We start from the raw sequence: 22,899 nt of genomic DNA, 5'->3' as shown, positions 1-22,899 counted from the left end.
CTTATTTTTTTTCTTTCCTAAATTGAATTATTGCTATAACTGTTCTTTCTAAGTTAAGATCTCACTGGGGGAAGGAAGAAAGTTTCTAGGTTTCCCAGCAGGGAAGTCTTTAACAAGAAGTTAATGTAGGATAATGAAGGGGTCAGGAAAACCGTAAGCATGAAGGGATTGTCCAGGAGGCTGTGCAGAGAGGAGTGCAAATAAAGATGCTAAATAGGAGGGGAAATGTGCAGCAAGCCTTTTGAATTTTAACCAAGCTCTTCATGCCACAGCACATCACCCTGGGCACAGCAATCAGCAGCACCCATGGTCAGCGTCCCAAGTTGTCACAGAGAAGGAAAATTTCTTGTTTGTTCACGTGTTCATCTTTAAAGGGAAATACCTTACAAGTGACAGGATTTAAAGTCTAGAAGATACATAGGAAGACAATGCTGTTTAAACACAAAGCTCAACTGAAAATCGAGAGAAGGAGGTATTTTTGGGATTCTGGGATTATGCTTGAAGTTCCTAACGTTTAACTCCTACAACAGGGAAGTATAACAGAACAAATTAACTGGGCTAGCAGACCAGTTAGATTTGCTGTTGTTTTTAAGTCAATAGGTCACTTCCCTGGGTTAGGGGTTGTGCTCTGCCAAACAGCAGGATTTTCTAGCTGGTCCTGTATTGATGAGAAAATAACTCTCAGAATCTGTGGTGCCATAGGTCATCAATACAATAAGAAATTATTATGTTCTTCAATACTGAAAAACCTCTGCCTTTAATATTCTTAGAATATTATATTGTTTTTCAAATATACTACATATTTTTTCGAATATATTAAAAACCTATCTCAGCCAATTATTTTTGCAAGGACAAAGGGATTTGCAATCACACAAGGGATTTTATAGACATTATCTTCTGAATTCCACATGAGAAGCTGTGTACTAACTGAGCTGGTAGTTGATTCAGATTTAGTGACTAGAGTGGGATTCTGCCAGTTAGGTCCCTGTAGGGCCAGGCTTGGATACTCAGAAGTGTTACAGCCATGGAGACTATTTCATCCTGCTGATGTAGGTACCTCTCTGGTCTGTATAGTTGTGTTTGCATTGATAATCCCTGACAGTGAAATAGCTTGCCAGCTTTAAACAGTGCACAGGATGGATGAGACACAGCATGAGTAGCACCGAGTTCCATGAACAGATCCGTGTTGCCGAACAGCATTATCAGCAACAGAAAAAATGCTATCTCATCTACCAGTTTCAGGAGATTTTATTGTTCCCTGGTAGGATAAGAAGATTACATGTTCCTTATTTCAGAGAGAAGTGTTTTTTATCTCTGAAATGTCCTCACTTCTCAAAAAGCAGATGTCACAGGCTGAAATACTTAAACACTGAGGAAAATGACAGATCTCCCCTTTTCTTCTGCCCTCAGCAGAAATGAGGTTTTGGCTACCTACTGGCATTTTTTTAGGAATTATGCCTGCTCAGTTATTTATTTTTATATTTCTGCAACTTTTTTTCCTGATTCCTGCAGAAATGAGGCTTATGCAATCCTGCTGCACGCGCTTGTATCTTCGTCACTTCCACACCCCCGAAATGTTTTGAACCTATTGACAAATTTCAACCCATTGATCTCTCAAAGAAATCAAGTTCCTACAAGCTTTGGGAAGATAACCTGCTCACAGAGAGGATGGCTGCAGTGTGAACAGGCACTATTTCAGACAGAGGAAAACCCACCTGTAGGAAAAGTGCTTATTTATAAACACCTGTCCATGGGGAGAATTTCAGGGAAACCTTGTTCCTTCTTTGAACTGAAGTCAATTGAGTTTGAGTTCAGCAGCCAGACTTCAATGTGCTGATCTCCACAGCATGTGGGGATACTGATTTGTAGTAATGATTTACCACCTTAACTGCATTTAAAGCTAATGATTTTAAAAACCATTTAATTTTTCATTTCCTCTCCTTTTCTTTCGCTTTTTGTAAAGAACCAAAGACTGCCCAATAGCCTGCCTCTTAAGACCAAAACTTTATGCCCATCACCCTAGAAGTCAACCCTTGACCTTTAACACTGTCACTTTTCTCTGTGGATTCTCTGAGGTTAAAGTTACAGAATTGCCGAAACAGATAACAGAGTGCAGAAGGCTGAAAAGTGACTGGGACGAACCTCCAGGGACAAAGTTAATCTGTTGGAGCATTTCCTGTGTGTACTTTGAAACCCCTCAATTTAACGTGATCAAAGCATGAGCCGATACGTTCCAGCTCCCTACTGAACAAACAAATTTGCTGCTTATCGTTGTTGCCACCTCAGCCTTTAATTTACTTTACTTCGTAAGCCAGTACACGTTAAATGAACAACCTGGTTACTACAAATGCTGGGTGCTGCTCTCCAGAAAAGGCTGCAGTTTTCCTGACATGATATAGCTCAGCACATCACAGACCCTGTTTTTCCCCACAGTCTCAATGTAAAAGGAAGCTTAAGCCATACACAGCCAGTGTGGTCAACAGTGGCCTCTAAGGGGCCACTAGATCCATCAGCATCCACTGGATTATATTTCAATATCTTGGGATTCTACCTTTCTTTTTCATTCAATTCCTACAGGGCATATGTGGACCAAGAAAATAAATGGTGGTGCTTTCAAAATGCATCGGTTAATTCACATTAACATCTTTCAAAGCACATATGGATTAACAGATCATTTTAAATGTCACTTTTTTTTTGGTCAAAAGCTGTAACTAATACTTTTTTTGATGGTCTGGTAGTTGGGATTTTTTTTTCCCAAAACATATCTTTACTTAAGTTAGTAATAACAATAGTAAAGACTAGTGTGAGGTGTTGCATGAAGGGAGCATGGCCAGACAGCCTGGCTTGTGTATGATAATGAGCTAAAGTGGCTGCTTTCTGTTTTTAAACCAAGTCTAAAACATTTTCATAGTTTTCCACTTACTTAAATCCACTGGCCCATATTTTCCAGCATATTTGCCTTTCCTTATTCTCAGGGAAATCGAGTCCAACGATTTGATTTCCGTGTCAACTCTTCTTCAGTGCTTCTCTGTGTCTACAGAACCCCTGAACTAGGAAATTACTCCTGTCCCTCTAAGGTATATGTTTCTTGGTCCATCATGCAAATATTGAAATATTCTGGGCTACAGAAAACAATCAGTCAATAAATCAACCCCTTGAACCAACCTTCCTTCCAGAGCAATGCTAGAAGGGAACTTCACTTGATATAGATAGTTACAGATATAACCTACTCTTCATCCAAATCATGGCTGCCTTTGGCAGTTTCTTTCCTTCTTTCAAGTAAAAATGACTTCTTCAAACATTCTGCAAGCTCAGATATTAACCATAATCTGTTTTTATTCTACTTCTGTGTCATCACTCATTGAAACTGCAAAATGCTTAGACAATGTAAGTAATGATGGAAAATTTCTAAAAAGGTGCGGTGCAGTGACACGTCTCCTCTTGGAATTAATGGGACATGTGTGATGCTCTCCTGCACAATTCCCTGAGTGTTATTCAGAGACTTGTGAGCATCTCTGTAGGAAATGACAGGGCAGCCAGCCACATATGGCAGTGTCTGCTGACACAGATCAGTCTCCACAAACAATTCAATAACAAGCGTATCATGTCTTTCCCCATGATAACCACAGACTAGTTGAGTTTAAGGGTTTGTGAAGATTGTAGGTGATCTTTTGGTTTTGATGGCATGTAAGAGTCTTTCAAATCCATAAAACTCCTTCTCAATGTGGACTTTTATGGATTGCTTTATTCCTCCATGTTATTAATTTAACCAGGTTAAGTGACTTATTTTTCCACCTAAATGAAAACAGTGCCAGACACAGAAAACTCCTTGCCTAAAAGATGAGCTAGCATGAATGAATGACTTGCATTCTTGGGTTAGCTTTAATGAATTAGCTGTAACTTTTGCAAGATAATGGAAGATTTATCATTTTGCCAAGCTGATTTCAAATTTGTCAAAGGAAACCTAAGTGTAACTATTTGCCATTTTCAAGAACAAATTTAGGCAGCAGAGTTGGCTGGGAAATGTTTCCATGCTGCTCTGGGATGAAGCAGATCTCTAAAAGTATTCTCCAAATAGGGAAAAGAGCAAGTTTATTCCGGACTAGGTGGTAGCCTGGTGCTTGCTTTTCACATTGGGGTTATTGGAGAAGCAGATTTAAACCCTTCATTGGCTTGGTCTGGGTTTCTTATGCCAGGAGGGATTCCCCTGACACCACTCCATCAGCTGCTCTGTGATGGGTCTCCTTAAATATCTCTGGCCATGTAAGTTGCTTGTGCTTCTCCGAGAGATGTTGTCTGTGTGGGTTTGAGCACTGCTCTACCATGAGGGAGACTCAGATGCATGCCCCTGAGTATTTTTAATTTATAAAAAGTGGAAACTTCTCTGGTGGATGGGCTTGAAGAAGATGCCTCTTCCTTTCTATCAAATGACACTGGTGAAGAGAAGACCTAATCCTGAAATTGAAATCCCTACATCAGCTCCAGTAGCCTTGACACATATTGGCTCCTAGAGCAACACAAGCTGTTATTTGTACAAAAAGTTTCATTTAACATCTATATTTCCATAAGAATCACTGGTTTTTTTAACAAGTCAACATTTTGGAAGAAAAGATATTTTATAGAAATTTCCAAAGCAACTCTAAGGAACAGGAGGCCAAAGGACTGGTTCTTTGGGCTGCTCTGTGGACTCTCACTCAGACCTCTAAAAGCTTCATCTCTGTGACTCCTCATCCCAGCTGCTCTTGGCATAACTAATCATGGAAAACCACAGCTGATGCTATCTGGAACATGCTGCTAATGGCTGCAAATGCCCTCACAGGTATTCCTGTCTGTGCTGAAGCAATCAAACAAATCAGGGCCTCTAATTGAACAGGGCTGCATGGAGGGCAGCAGCCCAGAGGCGACAGTGACCCATGTGTGGAGCCCTTACACAGCTAGTAATGACTTTTTAAAGCAGAATGGAAACAAAATATTTAAAATCCCCCACAAAGGAGTCCCATAAGCTGCTCAGCTGTACTGGAGGCCCTGTCTCAATGGAAGTCTGGTTGGATGGTTGGGAAGTAAATTCTGCACACCCCTGGTTACTAAAGGAACAGGAGCCAGGATTTGTGAGCCTGGTTTGCTCCTTAGTCCTCCTCTTCTGGATGAATATTAGTTATACTTTTCTAGACAGTTTTGTGGGTAGGTAGAGACAAAGGAGAAAGTAGTCAGGAGAACAAAAATCTATCTATTTCTGTGACAAGGCCACCTGCTTGTGTCTTCTCAAGGTGGTGGCCTCACTGTGTGTACTGCTTCTCTTTTCCTCTACAGACAGCCAGTGCTTCATACATCTACAATTTTCCAACCAGGAGTTATATTAAATTCAGACACCAGTTTTAGCCTTCAAAAATTAATCTTTGCAAAGCATCTATGTCAGGAAAACTGCTGCCCATTAGTAGGAAATTATTCAGAAAAAAGAAAACAAATTTCTTATTTATGTGAGAAACTTCTCTACAATTAAATACAGATATAGGTCAGTAAAATAAGTTCTTTGATCTATTGCTACAAGAAATCAATGTAAATATGTTTCCTGATAAGGGTTGCTACAGCAGAATTGCATTTTACAAACTGCATAGTGTGCTATTATTCAGGAAATGTGTTCACTGATATACATGCTTCCACTCAGCCTCATGGCTGAAAGGTTTGCTTTTTCTCATATTATAGTTCTTGCACATTTTTAGATAAGGTGATTAAACTCATGAAGGCATGGAAGAGAGTACAAATAGGGAAAATTGGTTCTAGAACATACACAACCATTATTGAAACAGAGACCAGTTGATTGTTTTCAAACAAAAGTAGGTTAGTAACATTTGAGATTAAACTGCAAGGCAAATATTAAGAGGGGTTAATTTATACTGTCAACTCTGACTATTCTGGGTTTCATCCTTTTGCTAGAATAGATGAGAGCATGACTCCACCACAGCTGTAAAAAGGCTTGTTCTTCATGGAGTTTTGTCCTGTTTCAGGGAGAACAGCACTCACCGTAGAAATTGAGCCCCCCCAGAGCTTCCACAAGCTGCTCACTGAATGCTGGTAGTACTGAATGCTCAACAGTTCCTTACCTTGGGGCAGATTTGTCCTGGGCTTTAGTGGGATTGCTGGTATGGGAAGATGAGAATGATCACAGTGCTGTTAGAACTCCAGCTGTGATTCCCTATTTACCAGGGATGCTGCCGTAATAATGAAGGGAATCCAGGTAACTCCTTTCAAGGTTTGTAATCCTACCTGAGCAATGCCTGCTGGATAGAAATTGTTCAGCTAGGCAGGACTGAGCTTATTAAATATGGTCTCAGCATGAAAATATGTATATGAGTGTACAGGTTTAAGCAAAGCCATCTCATCAGATTTAATATCGGGGATATGAAAAGACCATTGTCTAGTTAAAAACAAGAGTGTCAGGGAAGTGCTTGCAGTATTATTTCTTTGTTTTGGAGAGCAGATGGCTGAGCTATCAGAAGCAGAACACTGCAGAAGGATGGGAAGAGCAGGAGTGCATCTCTGTGCTCTGGTTACAGAGTCTGGTATTTGACTACTTGTGGGCTGCTGTAAAGTTCCACTTTGCCCAGGCATGGTTTTCATGACAGGGTAAACAATCCTCTTCAGGCTTGAGTGGGATGTCCACCATCCTCATGGTCTGTAGTAGGCAGCAGAGGAAAAAACAGTTAGTTGTTCCCGAGAGAGAGGATGTGGTTCTGGGTTCATGGCCAGAGTAGGAGGCAGTTCCCGCATCCTGCCTTATCGCCGGCTTCTGGAGCCAAGCGTGATGCTCTGCACATCGTGTGCTTGTCATAGAAAAACAATTTCTACAGCTGTCTTCCCTGCAACAGCTTCAGGACAAGGCCTTCCTGGGACAGCCTGAGGGAAGCTCTTGCTTTTTCTTACAGGAGGTGTAATATGCAGTCACATGAGGACAGCCTGAAATAAAAATAAAACTGAAATGTGATTTGTCTTTGTCTGGTCGTTTTGGAGGAGTAATGGGAACCATCAACATCTGGTTTCGGATTTAAGTGAGCCTTATTCTGTTCCATGACTTTACTGCTCCTGACCTTTCTCCTCAAGGTATCTCCCTTCAGTTCTTTGGGAACCAGTACCTTTGTGTGAGTGTGAAATGGGGACAGTAATACTTGCCTTTCTTCTTAGTTCACTTGGAGATCTACTGGTGGAAAGCATTTGGTGGGACAGTCTAAGTTCCTGATGGCAGTTCAGACTGTGATCATGTTCTGCAAAGCTAGAAATGGTTGCTGCTGATGTTGTCTTGGCGTGGTTATAACTCCCAGATTGTGCAGAAAAAACCATCTCCTTAGAGATATGTAGGATTGTCAATGCCATAGTTGTTAGAAATTTAGCTTTATCTTTTTCTCTCTTCATTTCTTCTTTTTTTTACTTTTAAAATATGTTGGAATATTGAATAAGACAGGGGAAATAAATCTATGAAAGAATGCATTAGGAATATATTTTAAGCAGATACCAGGAAACTACAATGTTCATGTTGCCCACAGAGTCTCAATTTGGCTGTTCTGGGATGGTACAGTCTCTAATTACATGAACAAATATCATTTTTGAAGTCATATGATATAAAAATATGGACAATTTAAAACCTTAGGCAAAAAGTCCCACCAGTTACGTTACACTTACTCTGCTTTGTTGTCCTTGTGGGTATGACACTCATTTTCTACAAGAGTTCATTGACAATACAGGGGGTCTGCAAGTGAGCTCCTGTCTGCAGTGCTTTCCTGAACAGAGATAGATGTATTAAAATTTTGAAAGGCTTTTCTCGCTCAAGCCCATGAAGGTTGCTAGCAGGCGCCATAGCTGGAGAGCAGAGGCCCTTGGCTGGGAGGAGGATATCCCATCACTATTAGAAGAGCAGGGCTTATCTTTTTCAGATTTCTGAAGAGAAATCTGAAGAGAAATCTGGAAGGATTTCAGAAGAGAAGTATGTAAAAGAGGAATAGCCTGACCCAGACAGAAAATTGTATTTCCAGTCTGTGTGAGGGCATCTAATCTGAGTCATCCTACTTAGGAATGAGAAACTTAAAGTAAGGCTATGGATACTAAAAGATAAGGCTATTGAAAAGATACCTGAAAAGCATGAAAAGAAATTAGGTGTCTCCTTCAGACATGCATCAGGCTTTCCCTCAATCGCTTCCCCAGCAGTATTACATGGAGAAATTCCCCCTTCTGTACAAGCATTTTTCTAGTGGTTAAATACATTAATGAAGTCTGAGACAGACCTTTAAGTCCCGTTTCTTGGCTGCTCCTAATAGACTGCATGAATTCAATCACATAGTTTTACATCCCTGAGCTTCACCTTATATCTCTGTAAGATAGATACCTCATACGGCCTTGTTAGGACAGACTTCATGTGAAACCAGCAAAGATTGCTGGGGGAAAAAAAAAGTGTGCTGTAATCATAACATATTGCAGTTATTATCTTTTGCCATTAAAAGAATTGTACTTTTGCATGTGAGAAAGGGAAGAAGGAAAGATGCTCATTAGCAACTTCCTTCCTCAGGCTCTGAGCTTCCAGGGGCTCCTCTCTGGGAAGAGTGAGCACAGCTGCAGTCCCATGGCAGCCTCAGCTGATGGAACAGCTGCCTCTGCAGTGCAGTGCTACCATCTTCCCCTCTCCCACAACCCCACTCCATCCCCTGCACTAGCCTGGATGTTCTCTGCTCCTTTGTAGAGTCATTTTGAGGTGTTAATATGGAAGAAATCTACCTGCGACCTTTTGTTTTTACGCATGAGGAAGGCTTTGAAGTGTGGCAGGACACTCAAGGTGCCCTGAGGTGCTGCAGGAGAGGTGCAGGGCTGTGGGGCAGGACAGCAGAAGCGGCTGTGGTGCCAGAACACACACTGACTGAGGCTGCCAAGGAGTCACAGCCTTTCCCTTCAAGCCAGAGGTTCCTGGTGTGATGGAAGCTGCTGCTGAGACTGCCTGACTTCCACAGAGCTCCACAAACACCAGTGTTGCCCTGACTGCTGGGGAAGTGTGAGAATGAAGAGAAGAGGAACGAAGATGTTGTAGAATGGGATTACAATAAAGAATTACAATAAGAGAGAGAAATAGGAGTCTGGGAGCACCATGGAGAAAATCTATTTCATGCCTCTGCAAACTTGGCCAGACTGGGATTATTAGGAGAAGTTTATCTAATAGTCTGGATACACCACTTTCCCATAGTAGAAAGTGCCTGATTTGCTCACCTCTTAAACTCTGCAGCAAGTTCTGATCCTTCCTTTCTCCCTAAGAAGGGATGAAACAGAATTAATAAAGGTTGAGAGAAGGGCAGCAAGGATGAATGGAGGTACAGAGCACCTCACCCTTTTCTAAGGGGGAGAGGCAAAACAGAATAATCACCCTGGAATCTGGAAAAGAGACCTGGCAAGGGCAGAGAGGGGCTGTTGGCTTGTGGTCCTTCATGGGACTGTGAATGATGTGGTTGATGAGTAAGAAGAAAGTGAAAAGAAAGAAGTGTTTCACTATTACTTGCTGAAAAGGGGGGGTGAACACCCTGACGAGTTATAAGGACAGGATGATTTAGGTTGAAAGGAATCCCTGGACATAATCTGGTCCAAACCTCTCTCTAAGCAGGGCCAGCTTAGCTCAGGATTTGTCTTCCTTGGGTTTGAATGTAGGATGCAGGTCCTACAGCCTTTCTGGGCAACCTCTTCTGGTGCTACCAGACTGAAGATCAGAAGCACATTTAAGGAAGTGATTTATGCATTGCATGATCATTGGACATGTTTTACTCATAGGATGCTATGGAGTGGAAAGTCTGAATTGCTTCATATGATGACCAAAACACAAAAAGAAAAATGCTTCCAGAGCTACTAAAACTGTGAGCACGACGTCTGAGGCAGCAGGTTGAGACAAGGTGGGAACATGATTCCCACTACAATTTATTTGTCCTCCTCTGCCCTGACACACCTACTACTGACTACTGTCAGAGATCAAGTATTGGTTTTGATGGGCCTTTGGTCCACCCAGCATGAATGGTCTTTGGTCTGATCAGTGGGTGACCCAAGCCTGCCAACACATCAAGCAAGGTGAAAATGGATTGGAGCTCTTAATGCTGCCTTCAGTTTTCACAGGACAGCTGCCCAGGGAGGTTCGGACCTATTTCCATCAAGCATTAAAAGTTGGTTTCATAACATGTATTTTTCTGTCAAACTTTGTGAATAAAACAGTGCAGGAAGATGTCGTGACTAACGCGAAGCTTTTTATTCAGGCAGCAGATGAAGTGGGTTAGTTTTAGAAAGGAGTAGGAGTCAGAAGAACATTCAGCTTAAGCAGACAGACCAACCCTGGTTAAACTGAAGGGAAAAGCAGTGACACTGAGTCCTGCATATCTGATGTGAAAGACTAGGAATACAATACTGGATTTATTGTTCGGGTTATACATTATCCCAGAAAACTGTGGTTTTATAGTGGTGACATCTGACCACTTGCTATCAAGAGATAACTTGAAAGTGCTGCACGATAGGAAAGCTGTTCTTTTCTTGTTGCAGTTATTTTTATTGACAAGCTTTCAGACACCATGAAAGAGTCCACTGGTACTCAGCAGCAAAATACTGTTCACAACCAGCCAGAGGAAGACTGAAGGCATGAACAATGAAGCAAATGAATACCCTGCTGCCTCTCTGCACACATAGCTGTCTGTTCAGCCTTCAAAAATCAGTAAATAAAATCCACAGATGTTTGGATTCAGAGATAAGATGATTCCTCAGTGCAGGGACGTCTCCCATTTTTTGGATGCAATATACTGCACCTTGCAGGAGCGGTGCTTCTTTCTGCAGTGTGTCTGCTGCAGCCGAGCCCCCTCACACTCACATCAGACCCCTGCTTTTCCCACTCACAGGAGCTGATAATCTCTTTGTTGCAGAAACATTAATTGATTGCTCAGGGGAAAAATACATTGAGAAGGAGTGCAATGCTTTATTTATAGGTTAGTTGTTGCTTTTCCTCCTGTAAAGTGCTTTCACTTCTGGTGGCTGATAGTTAAGGAGAGCAATGGTGTGATCACAGGCAAAAACTTTCTGGTGACTCTGTCTTCTTGCCCTAATTTGTGCTGTTTGCAATGCAGAGCTCAGCTGCACAGGGAAGCTCTACACCAGCTGGGGTGGTGTCCAGGGCTCAGAATGGCACAAACCAGGGGCTCTGCAGGGCACAAGGGCTCAGCAGGCAGGTCCCAGGCAGGGGATGAGCCAAGGGACCTGTGACAGGCGCAGTGCCTGGATTTGCAGCTCCAGAGGCTTAGTGTTTCCAGGAGTGCCATGCCTGGGACATGGTGGATGGGCAGGTGGAGTGAGCTCAGCCAGGTGTCATCACAGACACCAGCTACCCCAGATCACCCAGGGTCTGAGTCTATGAGCAAAAAGACACCCTCGCTTCCCCTCCACATGCACTTGCAGGAAAGGAAGAAACCTACCCTGTGCCCAGTGGGGCTCCACTTCAGATGAGCAGCTCTGGAGCCAGGACTTGTCCTGGATGGTAAAGAAAGGGCAAGCTGGATACCCAAGCCTGCACATTGCAAAGATGGGGAGACAATGAACATGCACACTATTTTGTTTTTGCAGCATGTATCTTACCCAAGCCTTTATTTTCAGGGATCTCAGTTAGAACAAGAGAAATAGCAAAGCTTTTAGTAATATCAGTTTCTCTAATGACTCACCAAGTGCTACAAAGTCAAAACAGGTTGCTTGTTCTTGAAAGGTATAAAACATGTCATTTTTATGGTTACTGTACAAAACACTGCATATATGCATGGAAGGGAACATTTTAAAATCTCATAGAGCTTTTCTTTTGTGCAGCTAGAGGCTCCTTTCTCCTGTTCTTTTACTCGTGTGTTATGATTTGTATTAAGCATTATTGTTTTATCAATTAAGCAAATTTCCTCACTGCACTCTGCCAGTCAGAGTGCTGCTCCTTTATACTCCCAAAAGAAAAGAGGAATTAAGTTGAGGTACCGGTGTTCCAAAACAGTTCCCTCTCCAGTCCTCCACTGGTGTTAGAAGGGGCATCATGTTCTGTGAGCACTGGGGAATGAGTAATAACTGCATCTGACCTCCAATAAAGACCTGCAAGTCCATCAAATGTCTGTTACATAATGCTATTTTCGACAACATTAATACACCTACATTTCTTTAATGTCTTTCATTCCAAATGAAATTTCACCACCATAGTGGAAAATGTGCCTTTACTTTTGTAATTATACAAGATTTGACAAGAAAAATATCCCTTTCAGCAAAGTCTGACAGAAAAACAAAATTCCAAGGAAGTAGAATATCTTCTAGTGCAATTAGAGATTTTTGCAAAAAAACTTTTGAGGGAAATACTCTTATTTCTTCAGAACAAGACAGCCATTTTAGGATTTTTCATTAGTTTCTTAATCTCTCCTCCCTTTTAAATTTTTTTTTTTTTTTACATTTTATTTTAAGGAACAGGGAGCATCCAGAATTATCCAAGCCCCTAGAGGATATAAAAGAATATAAATAGTAGCATGTGATATTTCCTTGGGTGGAGAACAATTCTTGTACATCACATTCCTTTTGCAAGTTAGGGTATGCCTCTGCTACAGCACCTGGGTGGATCCTGAGGTGGCTGATCCACACCAAACTCCCACTTCCAGAGCAGCACCTCTACCCAGGCCCCCACAGCTGGCATGGAGCTCACTTGGGTGTGAGCTGCAGACAAAGGATGCTCAAGACATCCCTGTATTGTTTTTAGAGCTGCCTGAAATGGACTCTGAAGGGAGTTTGATGAGTTGAAGCAGCAACGCATACAAGAAATAGCTCACATCCTTGACATCCTGGTTCCTTCGTACAAAGGTAAGTTACAAAATCCCTGTTAGGACTCTGCAGGTGGAATGGTCTTTTCCCTCCTCTTTCTTCATGCTGGGGAACTGTGCCAACTGGTTACTCAGGGAATTTGTCCTTCTTACCATGCTGGTTATAAGATGAGGATTTCTTCATGAAGACTGTCTTGAGGATGGGGATGAAGTCCAAGTTTAACCACACTTTTCCCTTGCACCACTGGCTTCACAAGGGCACTTACCCTCCCTTGGCCATGGAGACAGGTGGAGGTGCATCATTCCCATATGGAACTGTGGAGAAAGATTCTGTGGGGTTTTTTCTACACTGTTGCTCTGTGACCTGCACAAGCTGTTAGAAAAATGGAAAGAGTTAAATGTGTTGGCTTTTGGGAGTGGCTTCCCATCTTGGTGCAGGTATTTCCCTCCCAACAGCTCAAAAAATGGCAATTCATAGAACAGGATGCACATTCCTTTTTGCTCTCTGCTCATTAAAAAATCAATGATGACAGACATGATCCCAAAGTCTCTGTTCTGTGCCTTGCCATGGCTCTGGCCTTACCCCAAGCAAGAGGGCTTGGTGCTGGTGAGTATCAGGACACATCTCCAGGGCCCAGCCACACATTGTAGGGGTGGAAGGAAGAGCTCTGAATGGCTCTTTGACCCTCCAGTCCCTACTCTTGTTTATGTTCTCGTGTGGTCAGAGAAACCTTCGACTAAAGCAGTCTTCAAATTCTGGGAGAAATGTTCTGATCTATGTCTCGTGCAATGCCACAGACTGAGGACAACCCCAGCAGGGAGGAGTTCTACAGCAGGGTGATGGAAAGGCAGGCTTGTTGCCCATGGATGGCTGATCTGCACCCCAAACTTCCATGACTGGCCCAGTAACTGCTCTAGGCTCTTGCAAAGGTGGCTTGCATGTCCTCCTCCAGGACTACTGAGCTGCTCTGCTTCTTCAGGATTTTTAAATTTGGGTTTCCCCACAGCCAGACCTTTCTCAAGCTGCTTAGCTTTTTTTTCCTAGTACACCCACATAATTACTCCAGCACAAAGAGTGGGCTTGTGAAGCAGCAGCATTTTAAAAAACCACAAACTCTGATCTCAAGGCAATCTTTCCCTCCCACTTCCTCCCCCTTTAAGCAGGGGTGTCAGCCGTGCTGTTTCTTTCAAACTTTCTCTGAGTCATCTCATCAAGCAGCTTGTAAATACTTGAATGCATCCATCAATGTCAAGTCAAAGTAAGTAACTAGCAGCATATGCTGCGCAATGGACTTTCCCTTACTCACATTTCTCTCATTTTCAGGGATGCAGAGAATTCAGGGGTGACCCTATCTCCCCATACGATCAGCATGTACACAGAGATGTCATCAGAGATGTAGTCTCATCATGAGAACAGGACACCAGAAATAAGGTGAGCCGCTTAAATTCAAGAAGGCTTCAACTCTTCTGAAACTCCCACTGCTGTATGATCCAGAGTGGAATGCCTTCATGTAAGATGCTCCATTCATTTCGTCCTAAAACCAAGAAATTAGAGACTCTGAGGAGCTGCATTACGAGCACGCCTTTGAGAATTTGAGGATGTGTCATTGCTAACCATTTTGGACCAGCTGGTCACAGCATTATGAACTGTTGCTAGAAAAATATTATGTTTTCATATTACAAGGGTGTAATTTGCTGTGTCATCGCTGCGTACTAAAATCTAAAAGGCAGAATGTGATTCAGAGGGTGCATGGAACACAAACCACCTCCTCAGAAGGCAAAAATCTCTGCTGAAGAGCAGCAATGCTCCCAAGTATGACTGATAAACGTGAGTTTTGTCGTGAGCTAAATGGCAAAATATGGACCCTGCACCAAGGCTTTGCTCAGCATGGTGCATAATGCCCTGATTTGTCTGCTAGCAGGCTGGTTTATGGTAATGAAATCATGGCAGTGGGAAGAAAGAAAAAGTCTTGCAAAATTTCTGAGTTATTCTCTCCAGATGGCTTGGAAGGAAGGTCTGGTGTCATCGTGATATTTGCCTAATAACTCTGAAATGATCAGTTGAGGTGGATGAGTGTACTCTCAAATAAGTACATGTGTGGAAATATGCTCCTCCCCAACCCTTCCACCCAGACAGGTTGGTTATGTGTGAAAATCACATTATGAGCCAGGAACTCAAGCTTAGTGCTACCTTATGAAGTAGACTAGGGGAAAACTGGCTGAGTAAGAAGAATGTTATACTGCAAAATGGGAGGGAAGGTGTCCTGAATACTCTTCCTCCTCTCTGCTCCAGCCCACAGCAAGAGCTGGGCACAAGTCCTGCTCTGAGGGGCATCTCACTTGTATCTGTTATGATTTTAAAACATAAGGCATTGAGATCTCTTTTTAAATTCAGTGCCCTGACAGAGTAAGGTACTGGTCAAGGTGACTATGGATGGTAGTACTGACCCACAAGCAATTTTTCCCTGCCATGACCTAGGGACATGTCAAGGGTTGCCCTTCCCTCTTTTTTTCTCAGGGAGTGCAAGTTAAAAATCAGGATAATTGCACAGCAAAAATGCTTTCCATCTCACTCCTTTATTTACTTTTTTTTCATGATTTCCTTCCACTCCCAGATGAAGGAATGTAGGCTGTTTGAAGAGCTGATCTGCTCGGGTGGGGCATTAACTTAATTTGAAGCATTGCTGAATATTTAGTCATGTTCTGTAGGAGTATTAGAATCAGAAAATTCTTGGATTCCTAACAAACTCTGCACGTGTACACGATCTCCAGAAAGAGAACAAGTGTTTAAAAACAAGGCTCTGTACACAATTCTGAAGTAATTTAAATATAAGATATATATATATATATATATATAATTTAAGTTAAAAACATCTTGCAGTACTACATTACTGACAGCTGAAAGTCAGACACCAACTGTGATGGCATAGATCTGTAAAGTGCTTTAGGGAAAAATTACTAACTGGTATAAATCTGATTTTAAAATAAAGATAGCAGAAAGAGAAGTTTGAGTTAATTTAAGTAGGAACATGCCATTTACAAACAGAAGTCTCTTCCCATGGTCAAACTGGTCCACCAATGGTGGTTTAGCAAGGTAGCTCTCTTCTTTTTAAATCCATTAGCTTGTGCTGTGGGATGTGGCACCTTGCTTTTGTGACTTGCATCTTCTAACTGGGACATTTCCAAAGTCTGCTAATGGCTGTAAATGGGTCAGAACCAAGTTTCTCTTCTCTCAACGATTTTGTGTTTTCAAAAATTTTCTCATTTTGGACAAGGATGAACATGAGTGCTTAAATGAGTATTTAATGCAGGGCTTACAGAAGTGTTTTCAGTATGGAATCACTTTGTCCCCCATTTTCTCAGAGTAATAGATATACACCTTCTTTTTAGAAAAGCATGACTGCTTGTTTAGGTGATGACTTTATAGATAGGCCTGTTTCTGATCCTGCAGACTCAGACTAGAGATGGAAGTCATGCAAAGCATACTGGAGTGGTGTGAAATCAGAACTGAACCTAGCATTTTCAAACCAGGCCGACTCAGAGTTCACAAACACTGCCTTCTGGCTCTTTCAGTACCAGACTTCAGAGGAAAGTAGAAATTGTTTGTAAAGCATAAATACTTTATAGTGAATACACCTGCACTGTGTGAAAAATGAGCTCAAAGCTGATAACAGATCTGAAATCAGCCTATTTATCCAACTTCCATGGATAGTTTTCCAGCTGCAGCTCCAGAGCCACAGTTGATATATAGTCATCTTAATACATCCTGGAGAGGCAGAACAAAGCAATTAGCTGCCTAAGCTCTATCAGATATACTCGCCCCTATGTGTCCACAAAACTGCTGCTGTGAAAGTCTAAACACAAACCTGGGAGTGACTCCATGCCTTATTGTTGTGTTCACAATCAAAGTGAGGCAAAGGCAGCTGCTGTGTGAAAAAACTTCCCCTGTCTTCCACTGTCAAAGGCAAATTGGCTGTCAGGTCTTAATGGTCATTAGCCAACCCCTCGGCATTCCCAGTGGCTGAGAGCAGCTCCCCCACAAAGCCACACAAGCATCACTCTCACACACCACGTTGACTTCAGCACTGAGGTGCATCTCATGCCCTGACTTATCTTTGTACATGCTGCCTATGAATAATTCAGGACATCTCCAGACAAGTTTGCTGTTTCGGTCCAAGTGAATAAGCAGCAGTAACAAATTCGATGCAAAAGTGTAGCAACAGACTGCATAGCTAGTGCAAAGCAAGGAAGGTTTCCATGGACACAATTCTGCTCTGTTAGGAGGCTTTAAGAGAGAAATGCAGCATGAGTGGAGCAGGTTAAGGACATAAGAGAAGATGGACTGCTCCAGAGAGCAGCACCAGTCGTGTTTGCCCGGCCAGTGGGGCAGGAGTGTGTGATGAGTGAGTGGAGGCAGCTGGCAGGATAAAGGCTGTGCAATGTGCCCATCCCTGCAGTCCGGGGCTGCTCTGAGTTTTGCCAGCGTGCTGTGCCAATTAACCACTACTGGTGTGACAATGGGCTGCACTCCTGGCACTGCAGCTGTGCCACATGCTCAGAGCTCAGGTGCCAAGTCACACCACGCAGGACATGGTCACACACAGATAGACCTGTCCACATGAATCTTTTGGGAGTGTAGACACTTCGTTACAATATTGCATTGTTTTTGGGTACACAGTTTCCTGATTTTAACTTTTTTTGCCAGAAATTGTACCAACCAGCTCAGAGGCTTATGTTAGAAACAGGCAGAATTCTTGTGACAATGTGTTTGGCAAGAATAACACTCAGCAGATTTCAAGGACATTTTGACAGGAAACTTTAAGAGACATTTTCTGTGCTATAACAAGAAAGAATATCCTCCTATTAACATGTATCTAGATTTTCTCCTTGATTGTTTGCTTAATGATCCCAGCCTTGTTAGCTGCTACCAGGGAAGATCCAGCAGCTAGAACTGTGAGATGAAGAAGATGAAGAATCATGGATTTCTAAATTAGAAAAGTTCAAAGGTAGAAATGGGTAATAAGGAAATGAAAAGAAAAATCTTTGTGATCATCATCCAGACTCTAGGGGGAAATGAAAAAATCTGCTATGGATAGGAGGTACTCTCCATTCAGCCCTTCAGGTCAAAGGGTTTTCTGAAGTTTCTTTCTTTGAAGAGAGAAAGTAAAATGAGCATGGGTTTAGGAATAAGGGGGAAAGCCCTACATGTGGAATACAAATGGGAAGAGCTGGAAATGTGGTATTTGGGTCCCTGTTGGCCTTAATCAGTGTGGAGGAGAATGCAGTTCTTTGGGGAGAATGACTTTACCCTGCCAAAACTTGTCACACCTAAATTGCTGGATTGTTTCTGTTAAGCTTCTCGCTTGAACTATTTGAGTAGCTGAAAGCTGGGCCAGCTTTAGTGGTGGATTTGAGAATTTGTTGGGGTTCAGGCTTTGGACCTGTAAAATCTTTTATTCTCGTGTGTTTCAGCACATCTTGTCTCTCCATTCCAATGTTTCCTTCAAGTTCTCTGAGCAGGGATTGTCTCTTACTGTATTAACACGTCCTCCATCTGGTATGAGGGGTCCTACTCTAGGGCAGGGGTGCCTTTCCTGCACAGAGCATATCTAACTTTTTATTTCACAACCAGCTTCTAAAGGTCTTGGTTATCTTTTATCTGTTATTTAGGTAAAGAATCTACAGCAAACAATCCTATAAGTCTTTCCAGCTATCCACCAAACTAATTGAAAAAAGTCTCATTAATTTCTTTTGGGCAATTACTACGCAGTGAATAATGTAGTACGTCACTCCAAGCTCCTGTGTAACGTTTCCTTGCTTTATGGATTGTTTCCTAGCATGCCTGCAGCAGAGCTGTTTATGTTGTTTTCACTTCGTAATTTTGTGCATGAAGAACTACAATAAACATAATTAAAACCAAATTTCCCTATCTCTCCTCCTATATTTCTTCTCGTGACTCTCCTCTTTTCCTAATCTTCTTCATTCTCCTGCTTCCGTCCTCTCAAATTTATTCTTCTTTCTTTACTCTTTCTACTTTTCCTTCTGCTTCCCCTCCATTACCAGTTCTTTTCTGCTCTTTCTTTGTATTCCATGTGTTTTCAGAGCCCTCAACGGGCCTACACTTAGCATAAGCTGGGGTTTCCAAAGATGACAAGTCTGTGGGTAGATGCCAATATGATTTGAAGCTGAAACACAATCACGAAAAAGATCTACAAACTCTTGCAAAACTGGCTTGTATAGACTCATACCTGTGAATGACTTATGAGCAGACTGTCTACAATGCTTGTATTTTCCATTTAAGGTGATCAAATGTCATCTTTCCACCATTCATCCAGCTGCCTGACTTTGTATCGATCAGTAATTTTCTTTTTAAGGAGATTTTTGCTACAATATTGAGAGCACAGCTGGGTTTTATTCCCTAAAATGTCCCTTCTGCATCTGGGTTTGTGAATGCAGTCCCTATTTTAGGGGTCAAGATTTTAGGGCTCTCCATGCTTTGTTTCTGCATGACCATGGGTCGAGCAGCTCATCCTTGATCTTCTTTCCCATCTGCAAGATGGAGATATTGACTTCTTTGTAAATTACTTGGAGTTCTACAGATGACAAAAGCCTTTACTGTAAAAAATGCTTTTTTCTTTTATTTACACTGAGAAAGCACTAAACAGTTCTTGATGAGTGTTCAGCCCTTGCTTGTAGAGCAGATGAAGGCTGACCACTGGGATGAGGGGGGTGAAGTTTTCCACAAAATTCAGCAATTCATCCGAAAAATGTGTAGAAGCTGATGAGCATTACCCAGTGGGATTTTTTTAATTACTTCTTCCTCTGCATCGCAGGAAAAGCCATCACATCTCATTATGCAGATTCTGCTCACTAAGTGGGAATAATTGGCTACAGGAATGACACCACTTTAGGTAGGCACTGTCCATGACGTTGTGACAAAAAGTGTATCCCTTTTGAAAAAGAAAGAGAAGACATCCTGACTGTGCTGAACACCAATATCAGTTCACATTTTTCTGTCTTTTCTAAGGGTCCCTGTAGCACTTGCTCAGAGATTTTGTTTGGCCACTGGTAAGGACTGTAGGATTTGGCTTTTAATGATGATGATACAAATTTCACCTTGCCATCTTTCAGAAAAGTCGTACTTGAGTTACAGGAAAATGCTCCTGCTCAGCACAGATTTTATCCTCATGAATCCTGCTCTGACAAACATAATGAAATGTGGATTAATGCTTTCATGCTAAAATGTTCTCTCATGCACCTTTGCTAAATTTACATCAAGAAAAAATGTCCCAAGATGTGGAACAGGATCATATTTTTTCCTTACAACTACATGGCTTCCAAGTTGCTTTGAATGTTATTTACCAATGAAAGAAAAGAAGGTGAGTGCTTTCCCCACCCTTTCACCCCCTCCTCTATGCTTGTTGCTATTACAAAATACCCAGATGACGAAATGAAGTAAGGATGAAGGTGAATTAACAATAAGGGCTCTTGGGCACAACTATGAGAAGGACTTGGGAAGTACCAAGACAGCTGGGAGAATGAAATCCTATGTTTGTCAACAGCTGAAATGGGACCACTTAGGGAAGTTACCACCAACAGACACCTTGTTTTGTCAAGTCCAGAATATCTGCCCTTGTAAATTACACAGTACAGATGCCTCAGTGTAGTGAGGTGCCACTAATTCTTTGATGCTCTGTTAGAAGACTTTTGGTGCATCAAATATGGCAGCGATCTTCACCTAACAAACTTTTCCAATCAATTAATTGAAAGGTTTCTTGCTCACTAGAAGGGAGGAGATAGACTTGATCCAGATTTTGTGGGAATGGGGAGACAGACTTCCCCTTGACTTTGCTGGCTCAGGCCCCTGGAGACCACTTGCATGCAAGTTTTAATGTGGATGTTCCTCACACATCTCCAATCCAACCCAGGGACGCAGCCTAAAGGGGTGACCTAGGGCTCATCTCATGCTGCACTGAGGGCAAGGCAGCTCTCTGTTTCCATTTTAATTGTGTCACTGTTAGCCAGGGCTCACGTCTGCTTCCTCTCTCACCCCACAAAGGGAAAATGTGTGCCAAAATGCTTCCTGTTTTTCAGTGCCAGCTGGGTCGCGTGCTCAGGGTGAAGCTCATTAAGGCAATGTGTGGCACTAAAGCCGGCAGCCTCCAAGAGTGGAAACAATCAAGTTTCAGCATCCTAGTCCTGAGTGGATTCAAGTGGAAATCAGGCTGCAGAGCACAATAAGTCCAGAGACAAAACCTGAAAGAGGCAAGGCAGCCACATTTAGCAGTCTGAACAAACCAGGGGAAGTGGGCATGTGTTCCATCCAGACGGTGTAATTGTCCTTTGCTTCAGACGAAGTAGGAAGAAGAGCCTGAAACAAACTCCTAATGGAGCAAAATTGTTTATAGTCAGAGGAGTTTGCCTTCTTTCCCACAGTATGAAGGGATTGTCCATTTGGGCAACCCTTTTCTGGCTGATGGAGCCAACATGCATTATAAAAGCATTATCCCACTAATTAACCTTCTAAAAAATAAACCATTTCTTGACAAAAGCACACATCTGTGTCCTTGCCACACTTTCCGGTACTTCATATTCCTCAGCTGCGATATCTCTCCCTCCCTCTGTTGCACCTACCTTTTTCTAAGCCCTTTCAGGCCAAATTGTTTGAATAATGCTGGTCATTTTGTCCTATAAGGGCTTATTTTTCTCCCAGAGCAGGTTACAGGGCTGCTATGTCTAACTCCAATCTCCCACATGGAATAAAAGACAAAGAAAAGCTGTCTAGTGTTTCATTCTCTCTCTGTTCTTGGTGGCTAAAACAAGATTTCATAATAATGTTTATGTTTAGAATTTCTGCAGTAATAAGCAGATCGGTATCAGTGTGTATGCAGTTAAGTTTAAAGAGCTGTTAATAGACAGTTGGATGGCTTAGGAATTTAAAACCTTCATTACTATGTCATCAGTTCAAAGCCAACTCAGTTTACCAGGGATCCCTGATAGCATCAGTCTCTCCTTCCCAGATGAAGCAGGTATGCTTGTCCAAACTTGGAATTGCATTGCAATTCCACAGAAAAATCAGTAATTGCAAACTTTTTATTCCACAATTACCTACTAAACAACATTCTGAAAAACGGTATTTTTTAAAATTTCAATGCTCGTTGTAAAATTTCATTTGGTCTGCAAAACACTGATAAACAGCCAAGATTAAAAATACGCCAAAAAGTAGAATGAGGTAACAATAAATCTTTTTTTTTAAAGAATGAATTCTGAAAATCTGTATTACAGTTATGATCAAGAAAGTATATATCCTATAATAACGTGTTATTTTGGTTACTTTCTCAAGGGGAAATAATTATGAAAGATTCTATTTTGATTTTTTTTTAAATAGGAAAATACATCTGTTGTAGCTGTTGGAGGTAATTTTGGTTACTGTGCTTTGAATGTCCTTCTGATATTGTGTGTGTACAAATGCCTCATGAAGAACGGAAGGGGGAGAGCTGGCTACTTAGAGTATTCCATTTAGGATGTCCTAATAATTTGTTAACGACCTTGGAGTCATTTTCCAGAACCACCAGTTGTGATCTTGCAAATGGATTAGGACAAAAAGGTAGTGAGGGAAGGAAGGAAGGAAGGAAGGAAGGAAGGAAATAAAAAGAAAAAAAAGGAAAAAGAAAAAGAAAAAAAAAGAAAAAGGAAAAGAAAAAGAAAAAGAAAAAGAAAAAGAAAAAGACAACACAGTGTTTCTTTAAGTGTATATCCAACATGGTAACAGTCTGTTACACGCTGCTTTCCCCTTCCAAATGCTCCATGAGGAGACTGATGCCTTGAGAGGTCTCCTAGAAACAGAGACTAGACAGGAGTAAAGGAATAAAGGTAGGTATTTATTTGAAAGGCCTTCAAAGGCACACCCTGGGGAGCCAGAGGCCACTGCCAAGATGGACCCCAAGATGGACCTTTGAAGGCCTTTCAAAAAAATACCTACCTTATTCCCTTACTCCAGTCTAGTCTCTGTTTCTAGGAGGCCTCTTAAGGCATCAGTTCTTTGGCACCACCAGAAGGGACAATGGGGCTT

General features: G+C 41.9%; 1 long non-coding RNA gene across 2 annotated transcripts in view; it reads left to right on the top strand.

Moving 5' to 3' along the window:
• The window catches only part of LOC116440336, a 126,056-nt gene that overhangs the window by 63,541 nt on the left and 39,616 nt on the right, over positions 1–22,899 (top strand). The window contains exons 3-4 of one of the 2 annotated variants that reach the window (XR_004238566.1): positions 12,767–12,867; positions 14,152–14,259. This is a non-coding gene — a long non-coding RNA (uncharacterized LOC116440336). Of the gene's footprint in view, positions 1–12,766; positions 12,868–14,151; positions 22,465–22,899 lie in introns of those variants that run through there. The other variant, XR_004238565.1, reaches the window with a different exon arrangement.

This window comes from Corvus moneduloides, chromosome 2 (genome assembly GCF_009650955.1).
Source record: "Corvus moneduloides isolate bCorMon1 chromosome 2, bCorMon1.pri, whole genome shotgun sequence".
In the NCBI taxonomy this organism is placed as follows: domain Eukaryota; kingdom Metazoa; phylum Chordata; class Aves; order Passeriformes; family Corvidae; genus Corvus; species Corvus moneduloides.
The sequence above is the reverse complement of the archived record's forward strand: the minus strand, read 5'-3'. Positions and strand labels throughout refer to the sequence as shown.